The sequence below is a fragment of the Cupressus sempervirens genome, chromosome 6 (assembly GCF_028749045.1).
Source record: "Cupressus sempervirens isolate cs-2001-9-10 chromosome 6, ASM2874904v1, whole genome shotgun sequence".
In the NCBI taxonomy this organism is placed as follows: domain Eukaryota; kingdom Viridiplantae; phylum Streptophyta; class Pinopsida; order Cupressales; family Cupressaceae; genus Cupressus; species Cupressus sempervirens.
In genome coordinates, this window is record NC_143123.1 from 73,968,620 (window position 1) to 73,984,120 (window position 15,501).

The 15,501-nt window shown below is 34.5% G+C and overlaps 4 non-coding genes across 4 annotated transcripts; 1 reads left to right on the forward strand and 3 right to left on the reverse strand.

The window, feature by feature from the left end:
• Window positions 1-933: 933 nt before the first annotated feature.
• On the reverse strand, window positions 934-1,004 carry TRNAG-GCC (transfer RNA glycine (anticodon GCC)). Its single transcript has one exon. It is a non-coding gene; the product is annotated as a tRNA-Gly (tRNA).
• A 4,281-nt stretch (window positions 1,005-5,285) lies between these two features.
• Window positions 5,286-5,357, reverse strand: TRNAT-GGU (transfer RNA threonine (anticodon GGU)). Its single transcript has one exon. It is a non-coding gene; the product is annotated as a tRNA-Thr (tRNA).
• Window positions 5,358-5,700: 343 nt separating this feature from the next.
• TRNAY-GUA (transfer RNA tyrosine (anticodon GUA)) lies at window positions 5,701-5,784 on the forward strand. The gene has a single exon. It is a non-coding gene; the product is annotated as a tRNA-Tyr (tRNA).
• A 1,891-nt stretch (window positions 5,785-7,675) lies between these two features.
• TRNAC-GCA (transfer RNA cysteine (anticodon GCA)) lies at window positions 7,676-7,746 on the reverse strand. The gene has a single exon. It is a non-coding gene; the product is annotated as a tRNA-Cys (tRNA).
• Window positions 7,747-15,501: the final 7,755 nt, after the last annotated feature.

Here is a 15,501-nt window from a genome sequence, read left to right on the forward strand (position 1 = left end):
AACGCACACCTCTGGCTAATTTAGTTCGATGGAGAGATAAGCCGGTAGCTCTTTCCATTGTTCAAGCACGATTAGTTGGATTAGCTCACTTTTCTGTAGGCTATATATTCACCTATGCAGCTTTCTTAATCGCCTCTACATTAGGTAAATTCGGTTAATTCTTTTTATACACCGTTTTTAGATTTTTAAATCCAATCTCTGTGTATAATCATCTGTGTATAAAAAGAAGGAGTAATCCACGTAATACTTCTCCATCTCAAATTTGATCTATATTCTTTATATAAAGTAGCTGAATCATTATGGCAAGAAAAAGTCTCATTCAAAGAGAGAAAAAGAAACAAAGATTGGAAAGGAAATATAATTTGCTTCGCCAATCTTTGAAAAAAGAGATGAGCGAAGTCTCATCACTGGATGAAAAATTGGAAATTTATAGAAAATTACAATCTCTACCGCGTAATAGTGCACCTACACGTCTTCGCCGACGTTGTTTGAAGACTGGAAGACCGAGAGCCATTTATAGAGACTTTGAATTATCCAGATATATAATCCGTGAAATGGCTCACGCATGTTTGTTGGCTGGGGTAACAAAATCGAGTTGGTAGGGTAAAGAAAAGAATTATTTAAAGTTATTGTTATGATAGAAATAAAGTTATTGTTACGATAGAAAAGTCCCTCCCTATATAAGGGAGGGAAAATAGAATACCCAAGGGATTGCTCGATGTACCCATTATAATGGTATTATAAGAAAGGTTAATATGAAGGGATAACGCGGAGTAGAGCAGTTTGGTAGCTCGCAAGGCTCATAACCTTGAAGTCATGGGTTCAAATCCCGTCTCCGCAAAGACACAATAAATTTCATATATCTTGGCTGTATGTGATAAATACGATACAAATACGACTAAACCAATACGATAACTTTCTATTCTACAGATAGGCGGGTAGCGGGAATCGAACCCGCATCTTCTCCTTGGCAAGGAGAAATTCTACCATTCAACCATACCCGCATTTGACTCGTTATATGGGTATATATTAATACCCATATATTACCATTCTATGGAGGTCAATTTTTCTATTTCAATAGATTTATTGATCAATTATAAATCATATTAATAAATAACCTCTCCCTTGAGCACTTTCATTACCTGGTTTTTTTATTTCTGGTTTTTTTATTTCTCATAAATTAAATTCCTTTGTGAATTAATTTAGGCCCAGGGGGAGGAAGGATAAAAAGATCAATATATCTTAAGATATGAAAGAATTTAGAATACCTACTAAAAAGACTAATCCAATCCATAATGATACACCTGAAAATAGTACATTTTTTTGACTTGACCAGCCATTAGGAGAGGAAAGTGCGACAGGTACACCAATTACTAGTAGAATTGAAATCGCAATTAATGCAAACACAGACGATTGGAATGCAATAGTCATGATTGTAATCTTAAAAGCTTCCAACAGATTCAAAAGGCTATACCATTCGATCCCTATCCAGTCTTTTTAATTAAAATGCACTACGGATTTTTATTTGATCATAAATGAATCAAAATTTTAGAATTTCGAGTATAAAGAAAGAATAAGAAAATTTTATTTTTATCATCATAATAGTTATATATATATATATAACTATTAGCCCTATAGACAGATATTATCTGTCGGGATAAAATGAGTTATGCTCATTGGGGAGAGATGGCCGAGTGGTTGATGGCTCTGGTCTTGAAAACCGGTATAGTTAAAAACTATCAAGGGTTCGAATCCCTCTCTCTCCTTTTGTTGATCGAACAATTTAACCTAGCTTATGAAAAAAAAAAAAAAATCCTAGATAGAACTTAGTTCAGTACAAAAAAAATGCTCGGCTATATATAGTATAGCCGAGCAACAAGGATTCAGTTGGAAGAATAATGGCAAAGGATATAACTATCCTTCTAATATCTAAAAATAAATTAGATATTTATAGTTTTATCTCTGGTTTTTTATAGTTTTATCTCTGGTTTAATTAAGAGGGGTCATGGAAAGAACAGGTTCAAAATCACGATCAATTCCTTTCTCAAATCCTGCTGCAGCTGCACGAGCTCTTCCTGCATGCCACAAATGACCTACGAAAAAGAAAAATCCTAGAACAAAATGAGAAGTGGCTAACCAACTTCGAGGTGAGACATAATTGACCGCATTAATTTCGGTAGCTACACCACCCACAGAATTTAAAGAACCTAAAGGAGCATGAGTCATATATTCTGCTGAACGTCGTTCTTGCCAAGGTTGTATGTCTTTTTTCAGCTTACTCAGGTCCAAACCATTAGGACCTCTTAAAGGTTCCAACCAGGGAGCACGAAGATCCCAAAAATGCATCGTTTCCCCTCCAAAAATAATTTCTCCAGTAGGAGAACGCATAAGATATTTACCTAAACTAGTGGGCCCTTGGGCAGACCCCACACTAGCTCCAAGACGCTGGTCTCTAACTAGAAAAGTAAATGCTTGTGCTTGAGAGGCCTCTGGGCCGGTAGGTCCATAGAATTCATTGGGATAAGCTGTATTGTTAAACCAAACAAAACAACAAGCAATGAAACCAAAGACAGAGAGAGCTGCCAAACTATAAGATAAGTAAGCTTCTCTGGACCATACAAACGCACGGCGAGCCCACGCAAAAGGTTTTGTTAAGATGTGCCAGATACCATCGAAGATACAAATGGAACCTAACCACACATGTCCTCCAATTAGATCTTCTAGATTGTCCACACTAACAATCCATCCCTCCCCTCCAAAAGGGGATTTTAGTAAATAACCAAATATAGTACTTGGATTAAGCGTAAGGTTCGTAATTTTTCTTATATCTCCACCGCCGGGAGCCCAGGTATCATATATGCCACCAAAATACAAAGCCTTAAACACTAGGAGAAAAGCACCAACACCTAGCAAGATTAGGTGAATACCTAAAATTGTGGTCATTTTGTTCCTATCTTTCCATACATAACCAAAAAATGGAAAAGATTCTTCTAAAGTTTCGGGTCCAATTAGTGCGTGATAAATACCACCGAAGCCTAAAACTGCAGAAGAAATTAAGTGAAGTACCCCGGATACAAAATAGGGAAAAGTGTCCACAATTTCCCCACCAGGACCGACTCCCCATCCTAGAGTAGCTAGATGGGGAAGTAAAATCAATCCTTGTTCATACATAGGTTTTTCTGGTACAAAATGAGCCACCTCAAATAAATTCATTGCCCCAGCCCAGAATACAATTAATCCGGCATGAGCCACATGAGCTCCAAGTAATTTGCCTGACAAATTAATAAGTCGAGCATTACCAGCCCACCAAGTGAAACCAGTGGTTTCTTGGTCACGACCAGCTAAAGTTAGAGTTCCATTAAAGAGCGTTTCCACGGGGTAGAACCTCCTCAGGGAATATAAGATTTTCATGAGGCTGATCCTGAGCTGCCATCCAAGCATGAATACCTTCGTTCAAAAGAATATTTTCTGTATAAAAAGTCTCAAATTCAGGATCTTCTGCTGCACGAATCTCCTGGGAAACAAAATCATAAGCACGTAAGTTTAGAGCTAGGCCAACTACTCTAATGGCACTCATCCATAAACCGGTCACCGGCACAAATAACATGAAGAAATGTAACCAACGTTTATTGGAAAAAGCAACCCCAAAAATTTGGGACCAGAAACGGTTCGCAGTGACCATAGAATAAGTCTCTTCGGCTTGAGTTGGGTTAAAAGCACGAAATGTATTTACACCATCACCGTCTTCAAATAAAGTATTTTCTACGGTAGCACCGTGAATAGCACATAGAAGAGCAGCACCCAATACTCCGGCAACTCCCATCATATGAAATGGATTCAAGGTCCAATTATGAAAACCTTGAAAAAAAGGGATAAATCGGAAAATAGCTGCTACGCCAAAACTAGGTGCAAAAAACCAACCAGACTGACCTAATGGATAGATCAAGAATACGGAAACAAAAACAACAATCAGAGCAGAGAACGCAATTGCATTATAAGGTCGTAATTGCACAGATCGAGCAAGTTCAAATTGGCGTAACATAAAGCCTATTAGACCAAAAGCACCATGAAGAGCAACGAAAGTCCATAGACCACCTAATTGACACCAACGAGTAAAATCTCCTTGTGCTTCAGGACCCCATAATAGTAGCAAAGAATGTGCCAAACTATTAGCAGGCGTAGAAACTACAGCAGTTAAAAAATTACAACCTTCCAAATAGGAACTGGCCAACCCGTGAGTATACCACGAAGTCACAAAAGTTGTGCCCGTGAACCATCCGCCTAGTGCAAAATAAGCACAAGGAAAAAGCAATAAACCGGACCAACCCACAAAAACAAAACGGTCTTTGCGTAGCCAGTCATCCATAATATCAAATAAAGTTTGTTCCTCTTTGGAAGACTTTCCAAGGGCTATAGTCATAGTAATCCTCCTATTTAACTATTTAAACCTTTTCCGAACACCCTATTCGATAGAATCAAAGGGTATACACTGTTTTATATTGAAATATTTATGGACAATTTTTCATCCATCATCCCTTTCAATAAATCGGGTTTCGAAGATTCCTTATTGGCACGGATTTTATATTGAAACCGAATTACTTATATATAGTAAATGCATGATAATTCGAAGTTGTTTCTATTTTCTTTTTTTCTTATCTTTTTTTTTATCTCAATTCCAATCTATTTTCCACTGGTAGAATGACCAAAATAAAATGTCTTGTACAAACATAGTAAGAATGTTTGGTACATCATAATCGAATTATGCTTTTAAAGATAAAAGGAAAATACTTCCATCTAGAATTCAGACTTACATATCCATTTTTCGTTTTTTTTTTTTGAAAGAAAAAAATCATTCGACAGAATATCCAATTAACAACCAAATATGAGAGTATTTGAATAATTTCATGAAGGTTCACTTTCAAAATCTACCTCAATTTTCAATATAAGAATAACTTATATTATTAATCAGTCAATGGGTTAGGTTCACTTACTTCTCATTTTTATTTAGTTTTATAAGTAATACGTACTAATTGAAATTAGTCATTTTTCAATGAAAAATACGAAAGTGAAGTATATTATGCCTAATCTTATACTATTCCTCGTCTTATTAGTAGCGAGATATAAGAAAAAAAGTTCTATCTAAAAAAAACAAAATTCTATATGTTAGTTATGCTCAATTATATTAACATGTTCTATTCCGTTATAACAAAAAAAGGTATATTGCATCTTTTTTGTCTTAATCAAATAAATGTTGAAAATAACAACTGGGCTTTATTGCAAGCAAGAGCCCTTTATCGGGCTTGAACCGATGACTTACGCCTTACCATGGCGTTACTCTACCCCTGAGTTAAAAGGGCTTTTGACCATTTCATTACCAATGGAGAAGTCTATTACATATTCGATAGATGCCATAATAATGGGGTCAATAATAGAAATTAATTGAATATAGTTATATTGTCGATCCTGACAACACAAGAAGAATATTAAATAATGAAATATGAAGAAAGATTCTTTTATATTGACAAATTCCTAGGGATTTGAATATTATAACAATAAGTAGGCCCCTATCGTCTAGTGGCCTAGGACATCTCTCTTTCAAGGAGGCAACGGGGATTCGATTTCCCCTAGGGGTACTAGGTAGGCTAGGAAAGTCATTATAGTACCTAATTAGGTACTATAATCAACTTCCCATTTTTCCCTGGGTCGATGCCCGAGTGGCTAATGGGGACGGACTGTAAATTCGTTGGCAATATGCCTACGCTGGTTCAAATCCAGCTCGGCCCAATACCAACTTGATAGATTGAGATAGATATTTATCTATCAGATAAGAAAGGTAATTGGTTTTTGAATCCCCTACCCTACTGTATAGAGAAAGAATCGGAACTATAGAGAAAGAATCGGAACGAACAGTTTTGATATATAAATTTGAAAGATAAAAGTTTTACAAATACGACCCGGCACAGTTTTTTTTATGACAGTTTAGTCAATAAACTGTACCTAGTGGGATTGTAGTTCAATTGGTTAGAGTACCGCCCTGTCAAGACGGAAGTTGCGGGTTCGAGCCCTGTCAGTCCCGATTCAATAAATTGAACAATTGTTTGAGCGATTCCTACCCCAAACAAGAGCAAAAAAGGGAAATAGAGTAGACTAGAATAGATTTGACATCTTTTTTACACATTTTGTGTGTGGATTCGCCGAATTATTAGATCTGCAATCTTTTTTTCCTTGAGAAATAAAAAAGGCGTAGTAAGATAGATCTGTGTTAGGAAGAATACCGTGTATAGATTTACGCTCTGCGTTCATCTCTCATATTTTTGTTTGCTCATCAATTTTTTACTAGACCCTTTTTGGTTTTTGACTATTATCAAAACCATCTATCTCTATATAGATAGATCCTGTTCTAATATATAATAGACATTAACATAAAAAAGAAATATTTGATTGAGACAAACATTAATGAATTTTTTTTTTTACAAAAAAAAGAGATACTCTATGAGATCAAATCTCGAGTTATTTTAAAACGAAGCGAAAATCAATCATGGAAGTAAATAACCTTGCATTTATTGCTATTCTATTATTCATTGCAGTGCCCACTGCTTTTCTAATCGTCATTTACGCGCAAACGAAGCCTCAAAGTGAACTAGAGTGATTACTTAGAATCTAGAATTAGTCTAAATCGTCACTATAAAAAAGTTATAGCGGTCAGTAGATTTTTTTGAGAAGAAGTAGTTACAAAAAAATTTTCGTTTATACCACTTATATACAGATTTTGGATAAGTAGATCTAAATTCTAATTTGTCTCGTGGGAACTAGACATAATTTCTTACATATCTCTGGAAAAATTGATGTAAATAAAAACATAGGTGTTATTTTGATTTGAATAATATTTTTTATAAATATTGATAATACGAATACGCATTGTTTACTATTCCATAGTAATATACAAAATTGTATATCGTAAAGGCAAAAAATTGATATGGAAAAGACAGAGCAATAATGCTCCATATGCTTTAACAGATGTATAGTGAAAAATAGTATGGTTCGCTATATAAAACTCTACTTCATATTTTCTAAATATGAAGTAGAATTTTATTTCTAACATGATCAATTTGATATTATAAATCATCTCGTTGATAATTTAATTTAACGATAGATAAATAAATAATTAATGATAGTAATGATTTAATCATCGTAATAATCATTGTTTATTTGTTTTTAACAGAACGATTAAACACAGAAGGACTATTCAAATTCTATTAAATTCCACTTCTACCCCATACTACGAGTGAAAGAGAAAAAGTAAAAACTACCATTAGAGCAGCCCAAGCGATACCGACTATATCCATACGAATCCCTCTCTTTTTAAAAACTTAAAAAAAAGTAAAAAAAAAAAAACAAATAATAATATCATTATTGATTCTTGATGATAATGGAACTATTCAAAATAGTGCAAAGTGGGAATCTTCTACCTTCCTATTCTGAAAGGATGAGTCGATAGTAGAGGCTTCTCAAAATTTTTTATTGTAACTAATTACTATAAACTACCTATCAGATCAGACATTAACGATAAAATTCAATTTTATTTGCTATATTAGCAATAGCACCTGAAGCTACACAAGTTGTCTCCAAAAGACATGGATACAAATAGAGACTTTTGTATTTGTTTAGACTACCAAGGCGACACCCAGATTTGAACTGGGGATCGAGGATTTGCAGTCCCCTGCCTTACCACTTGGCTATGTCACCATCCCCATATCTAGTTTATCCTAAGGTAAAACTCTATTTTGCTTTATTTATCGGAGATGATATGTAAGGTATTCCACGTATTCTTGTTTATCACTCGGATATGCCATATAACCAATTTATAGTCCCCAGGTCTAATAGGGGATTTAGACTTTTCCAATAGGAAAAAGAGGGATTGGTTTTCAATTATCTTATTAAAATGGAACCTATAACCTATTAATATCGGTTAGGAATTGAAGTTCCTGCCTTTAGTATAGAATAGGAATTTAGAGTACCCAATTAAGTATACTAAATCCACTTTTGTCTGTCAATAACTAGAGAATTTACAACTATAGAAATATTTACATCATATATCATTTGTTTAATAATAAAAGAAAATAGCTTCCTTTTTTTCTTTTTTTCTTTTTTTGATATAGTGAACAAAACATGTCAATTTTTTGTCGAATTTATTCGTCTAGATTAATGGGGAATACAATATCGAAATATAAAATTGACTATAGAAATATAGGATAGCAAACATTCAATGCGATTAGAAGAAAATAAAGGAATATTGACAATTCCCCAATTTGGTAAAATACAACTTGAAGGATTTTTTCGTTTTATCAATCAAGGCTTAATAGAAGAAATCAATAACTTTTCAAAAATTGAAAGCTCAAATAAAAAGATAAAAATTATTCTTTTTGGTTCTGAATATAAATTAATAGAACCTTTCATTAAAGAGAGAGATGTTGTATATATGTCTGTTACATATAACTGTCAATTATATGTACCAGCAAGATTGATTAAGAAAACTAAGAAAACTTGTGAAATACAGGACCAGATTTTATATCTGGGAGATATTCCTTTGATGAATTCTAAAGGAACTTTTGTAATAAATGGAAATTACAGAGTCGTGGTCAATCAAATAGTAAGAAGCCCCGGTATTTATTACACTTGGAAACGAAAACCGTCGGAAAACATTATCTGGATTGGCACAATAATTTCAGATTGGGGAAGAAGATCAAGATTAAAGCTTAATAAAAAAAAAGAAAAGATATGGATTCGTATAAAGAAAAAAAAAATATCTGTTTTACTTTTTTTATTGGCTATGGGTCTAAATTTCGAAGAGATTTTTAACTATAAGAATGTTAAAGCGTTTTTCCGATATTCGAAGGAGTATTATACTTGGTATGGCGGGAAGCGGAAAGCTATTTTAAAACTTTATAAAAAACTTTACATAAGTGACGAAAATGAAGAAGAAGGAGAAGAAGAAGAAGAAGAAGAATTGGATTTTGAGTCTATAGATGAAAAAGTAACAACATTTTTTCGAACGAAATGTTTATTAGGAAAGATGGGTCGACGAAATCTGAATAAAAAACTAAGTCTTGATGTATCCGAGAACGAAATTTTATTATTACCGTACGATATATTGGCTGCTGTGGATTACCTTATCAAAGTGCAATTTGGAGCAGGTACACTCGATGATATAGATCACTTAAAAAATTGATATATTCGTTCTGTAGCAGATTTATTACAAGAGCAATTACGATTAGCTCTATATGATTTCAGAGAAGCAGTTGAAAAAACTATATTACCTGGTATATCAATCAATGTTAAAAAGAGAATAACTCTTATTAAATTGGAAACTTTCATTTCATTAACGGGTACTTTTCAGAATTTTTTTGGGTTACATCCCTTATCACAATTTTTGGATCAAACTAATCCGTTGGCAGAAATAGTTCATAGTCGAAAAGTGAGCTCTTTGGGCCCTGGAGGATTGACAAGTCGAACGTCTACTTTTCGTACACGGGATATTCATCCTAGTCATTATGGATGTATTTGTTCGATTACGACATCCGAAGGAATAAATGTTGGGCTTATTGGATCGTTATCTATTTATGCAACGCTTGGTCATTACGGCTCTTTAAAAAGTCCATTCTATAGGCTATCTGAGAGATCGAACAAAGACCATATGGTTTATCTATTACCGGGAGAAGATGAATACTATCGGATAGCTATAGGAAATTCTCTGGCATTAAATCAAGGGGTTCCAGAGGAACAATTGACTGCAGCTCGATTTCAGCAAGAATTTTTATTTTTTGCATGGGACCAAATTCATTTCAGAAGTATTTTCCCTTCCCAATATTTTTCCGTTGGAGTTTGTCTTATTCCTTTTATCGAACATAATGATGCGAATCGTGCTTTAATGGGTTCTAATATGCAGCGTCAAGCACTTCCACTTGTTCAACCTGAGAAGTGTATTGTTGGAACTGGATTGGAGGGTCAAGTAGCTCTAGATTCAGGAAGTGTAGCTATAGCCAAGCAAGGGGGAAAAATAAAGTATATTGATGGTGAAAATATAATCATAACTTCATCTGTTGCTCGAGACAATATAGAAACAGAATTGATTCTATATCAACATTCTAATAGTGATACTTGTATGCATCAAAAACCCCAAGTTCGCCAAGGGGAATATGTAAAGAGGGGACAAATTATAGTAGACAGTGCAGCTACAGCAGGGGGAGAACTTTCTTTGGGAAAAAACATTTTAGTGGCCTATATGCCATGGGAAGGATACAATTTTGAAGATGCAATACTTATTAGTGAACGTCTGGTATATGAAGACATTTTTACTTCTTTTCAGATCGTAAGATACAAAATTGGAGTTTATTTTACGGACCAGGGCCCTGAAGTAATAACTAGAGAAATACCTCATTTAAATGCTTACTTACTCCGTCATCTGGACGAAAATGGCATTGTAATGATAGGATCTTGGATAGAAACAGGTGATATATTAGTAGGTAAATTAATACTGGAAGCAGAAGAAGACTCACTAATAAATACTCCAGAAGGAAAATTATTACAAGCTTTATTTGATATTAAGGCACCTACTGGAAAAGAAAATTGTTTCAGAGTCCCTAAAGGTGTAAAAGGTCGAGTTATCGATGTGAGATGCTTTCAGGAGTTCGAGGAGGAGGAAGACGATTATCTCGGCGATATTATAGAAAAAGTTCATGTATATATTTTACAAAAACGTAAAATACAAGTGGGTGATAAAGTAGCGGGAAGGCATGGTAATAAAGGTATTATTTCAAAAATTTTGCCCAGGCAAGATATGCCTTATTTACAAAATGGAACACCAGTGGACATGGTATTAAATCCATTAGGGGTACCTTCACGAATGAATTTAGGATAGATCTTTGAATGTTTACTTGGTTTAGCAGGAAAACTAATGAACAAACATTATAGACTTCCACCTTTTGACGAAAGGTACGAGCGAGAAGCTTCTAGAAAACTAGTGTTTTCTGAGCTTTATAAAGCTAGTGAGCAAACAGCTAATCCATGGGTATTTGAAACTGATAATCCTGGAAAACATAGATTAATTGATGGAAGAACAGGAAAGGTTTTTGAACAACCTGTTACAATAGGAATAGCTTATATATCGAAATTGTGCCATCAAGTTGACGACAAAATTCATGCACGTTCCCGTGGGCCTTATGCGTTGGTTACACAACAACCTCTAAAAGGAAAATCCTCCAGAGGAGGACAACGAGTAGGAGAAATGGAAGTTTGGGCTCTAGAAGGTTTTGGTGTTGCTTATATTTTACACGAGATACTTACTTTAAAATCTGATCATATGGACACTCGTGAAAAAATATTTGGTGCCATTTTCAACGGAGAACCAATGCCTAAACCTACCACTTTTACAGAATCTTTCCGATTGCTCAGTCGAGAACTACGATCTTTAGCTCTAGAATTGAATCATACTACTCTATCTGAGATAGACTTTCAGATAGATAAGAAGGAAGTTTGATCAAAATGAATCAAAATTTATTTATTATGAATGACCAGAATAAACACGAACAACTCCAAATTGGATTAGTTTCTCCCGAGCAGATTCTCGCTTGGTCTGAAAGAATATTACCTAATGGAGAAAGAGTCAGACAAGTGACTGCAGAACAGATTTTAGATTATAGAACTTATGAACCAATAAGAGGTGGATTACTTTGTGAAAGGATATTTGGACCTAGGAAAAGGGGAGTTTGTGCTTGTGTAAAACCTCCAATGATAGAAAATGAGAAGGAAAACTACGACTCCAATTTTTGTACTCAATGTGGAGTTGAACTTGTTATTGATCCTTGAATTCGAAGATATCGAATGGGATACATTAAACTGGCATGTCCAGTTGTTCATATTTGGTATTTCAAACGACGTCCCAGTTATATCGCGAATCTATTAAATAAGACTCGTAAAGAATTAGAAGGCCTAGTATACTGCGATGTGTGACTTGATCACAAGCTCCGATTATACAGATCCATAGGAACTGTCATCCTATTCAATCTAATTGGGATGCCCTTAGCTCTGACACGTCCCTCGGCAAGAGGGACATGAAGCTCAGAATTAGAACCATGTTGATAAAGAGGAATGAATCTAGGGTTAATATCTTGAGTAATATATTAATTTAAATTACTAATTGGACTTCGTAAAAATACTTCTTTTATCAGAAACAGAAACAAAATGGAATCAAAAATCTGTTTCATTTTTCTTTTTATTCTAGACCAAAGAGAAAATATGGTTATAGGAGTCTATTCATCGCACATATGCTTCAAATAGTATTGTAACCATCGAAGTAAAATAGAAACCTACAGGATCAATTAATAAAGAGATAGAGACAAGTAAATCCCATATGAATTTCACAATAAATTAAAGATCTTTCACAAAGAAATGTATCATGTATCGTTCAAAAGGAAGAAGACTGCTCATTAATTACGTATTTATGTCATAATACGAATTGTAAACCAATAATCAAATTCACTTGGCACTTGAGCAAAGAGTAACTATTTAGTTTTATCACTTGGGGACGAAAACCGTCAGGAAACATTGTCTGTATCAGAGAGCAAAAAACATTTTTTGCATAATGATACATAATCACTTTCCATTTGGGTATAGTTACTTGAGCCGGATGAGAGGAAACTTTCATGTCCGATTCTGAGGGGGGGAAAAAAGATTGTAAAACCTATCCAAATGTTTTTATTACTAGGCCCACAGTTAACAAGCCAACTTTATTGTGATTTCAGGGAAAACTTCGTGAATATGAGTCTAAATCTTGGGCAAAAGATATTGCTTCTTATCTCTCTTGGGATTTTGCGCTATTTCAAGAGCGAGAAATTGCCACTGGAGGAAAAGCTATCAAAGAACAATTAGCTGGTCTAAATCTGCAAATGATTATAGATCATTCATATATAGAATGGAAGGAAATAAATACGAAAATATCTATATTATTGGGGTTGGGGATACAACCCCTTTTGGACTCTCCTTTGAAAAAACTATATTATAGTATCAAGAAAAAACTTATTTCACTTCAAAGAAGAAAGGATCGCCTGGTTCGACGGATGAAATTTGCTCAATATTTTATTCAAACAAATGTAGAACCACAATGGATGGTTTTATGCCTATTACCAGTTCTTCCTCCCGACCTGAGGCCAATGTATAAATTAAATGAAGGTGGAGTGATTACTTCGGATCTCAATGAACTTTATCTAAAAGTTATCCGTCAAAATAATAATCTTTTAGCATCCATAGAATGGACTCGTGCATTTCTAATACCAAATTTATTGTTTGATAAAAAGAAATTAGTCCAAAAAGCTGTAGATGCACTTCTTGATAACAGTATAGGCGCGCAACCGGTGAAAGATAGTAAGGATAGACCTTATAAATTGTTCTCAGATTTCCTCCAAGGGAAAGAAGGAAGATTTCGTGAAAATTTACTTGGAAAATGGGTCGATTATTCAGGTCGTTCTGTTATTGTGGTAGGTCCCCATCTCTCATTGTACCAATGTGGATTACCCCGAGAAATCGCAATAGAACTTTTTCAAGCATTTTTAATTCGTGATCTAGTTGAACGATAGATTGCTCCCAATCTAAGAACTGCTAAATTTTTAATTCGAGATAGGAAACCTATTATATGGAACGTACTTAAATAGACTATCCAAAGACATCCCATATTGTTAAATCGAGCACCCACCTTACACAGATTAGGAATACAAGCATTTCTACCCATTTTAATAAAAGAACGTGCCATTTGTTTACACCCATTGGTTTGCGCAGGGTTTAATGCAGACTTTGATGGAGATCAGATGGCTGTTCACGTACCTTTATCTATGGAAGCTCAAGTAGAAGCTCGTTTACTTATGTTTTCTCATCTCAATCTTATCTCTCCAACTATAGGAGACCCTATTTGTGTACCGACTCAAGATATGCTTCTAGGACTTTATAGATCAACTATTCAAAAAAACCAGGGCATTTATGAAAATAGATACCACCCGAATAATTCAAAAAAGAAGATCGTCTCACCTTCGTTTTATAGCTATGATGATGCGCTTAAAGCTTATGAACAAAAACAAATTGATTTAGACAGTCCTTTATGGCTCCGATGGAGGAGAGATATAGATACCTCTATTATTAATTCAGTAAATCAAGAACTTCCTATCGAAGTTCAATATGAATCTTTCGGTACCTTCTACGAAATCTATGATCATTTTCGAATAAGAAAATGTAGAGTGGGGGAAATATTTAATAAATACATTCGAACGACCGTTGGTCATATTCGTTTTAATCGAGAAATAGAAGAAGCTATAAAAGGCTTGTGGACTTATGATATCCGACAAGAACTGTCATTATTCAGAATTTAATGTTATTAATCTTATGATCCTTTCATTGATGCAGAGATAAAGATTAAAGGAGCTTTGGAGCTTAAACCCATTGCTGATTCCTACTCCCCAACCCAAAATGGGGAGATTTTATCCAAAATGGAAATATTTTATTGATACAACCTAAATTGAAAATACCTTCTTTTTATGATACAACCTAAATTAAAAGTACCCTTTCCTTTTGAAGTGCCCTTTTTTAATAAAGGGATGGATAAATTTGTTATGAAGCACCTTATTAAAAGATTCGTAAATCAATTTGGAATGACATATACATCACATGTATTAGATCAACTGAAGATTTTAGGTTTCCAGCAAGCTACCGATGCAGCTATTTCATTAGGAATTGATGATCTTTTAACAACACCAGCTAAACTATGGCTTATCCAAGATGTGCAGCAACAAGGGTTTGCTTCGGAAAGACATCATGATTATGGAAATGTACATGCAGTGGAAAAATTACGTCAATTGATTGAGATATGGCATGCTACCAGTGAATATTTGAAACGAGAAATGAATCCGAATTTTAAGATGACTGATCCTCTTAATCCAGTACATATGATGTCCTTTTCAAGAGCTAGAGGAAGTATATCTCAAGTTCACCAATTAGTAGGTATGAGAGGATTAATGTCAGATCCTCAAGGAAAAATTGTCGATCTACCCATTCAAGGAAATTTACGTGAAGGACTTTCCTTAACAGAATATATTATTTCCTGTTACGGTGCTCGTAAAGGAGTTGTAGATACTTCTATACGAACAGCAGATGCTGGATATCTCACACGTAGACTTGTTGAAGTAGTAGAACACCTCGTTGTACGTAAAGTAGATTACGATACTATACAAGGTCTTTTTGTAAATCTTATTCAAGATCAAGAAACAATCAAAAATCAATTTGTTCTACAAACACTCATTGGGCGCGTATTAGCAGATGATGTATATATAAAGGGAAGATGTATTGCCACGCGCAATGAAGATATTGGAATTAAACTTGCCAATCAATTCTATTATTTCCAAATACAACCAATATATATACGAACCCCTTTTACTTGCAAAAGTATATCTTGGATTTGTC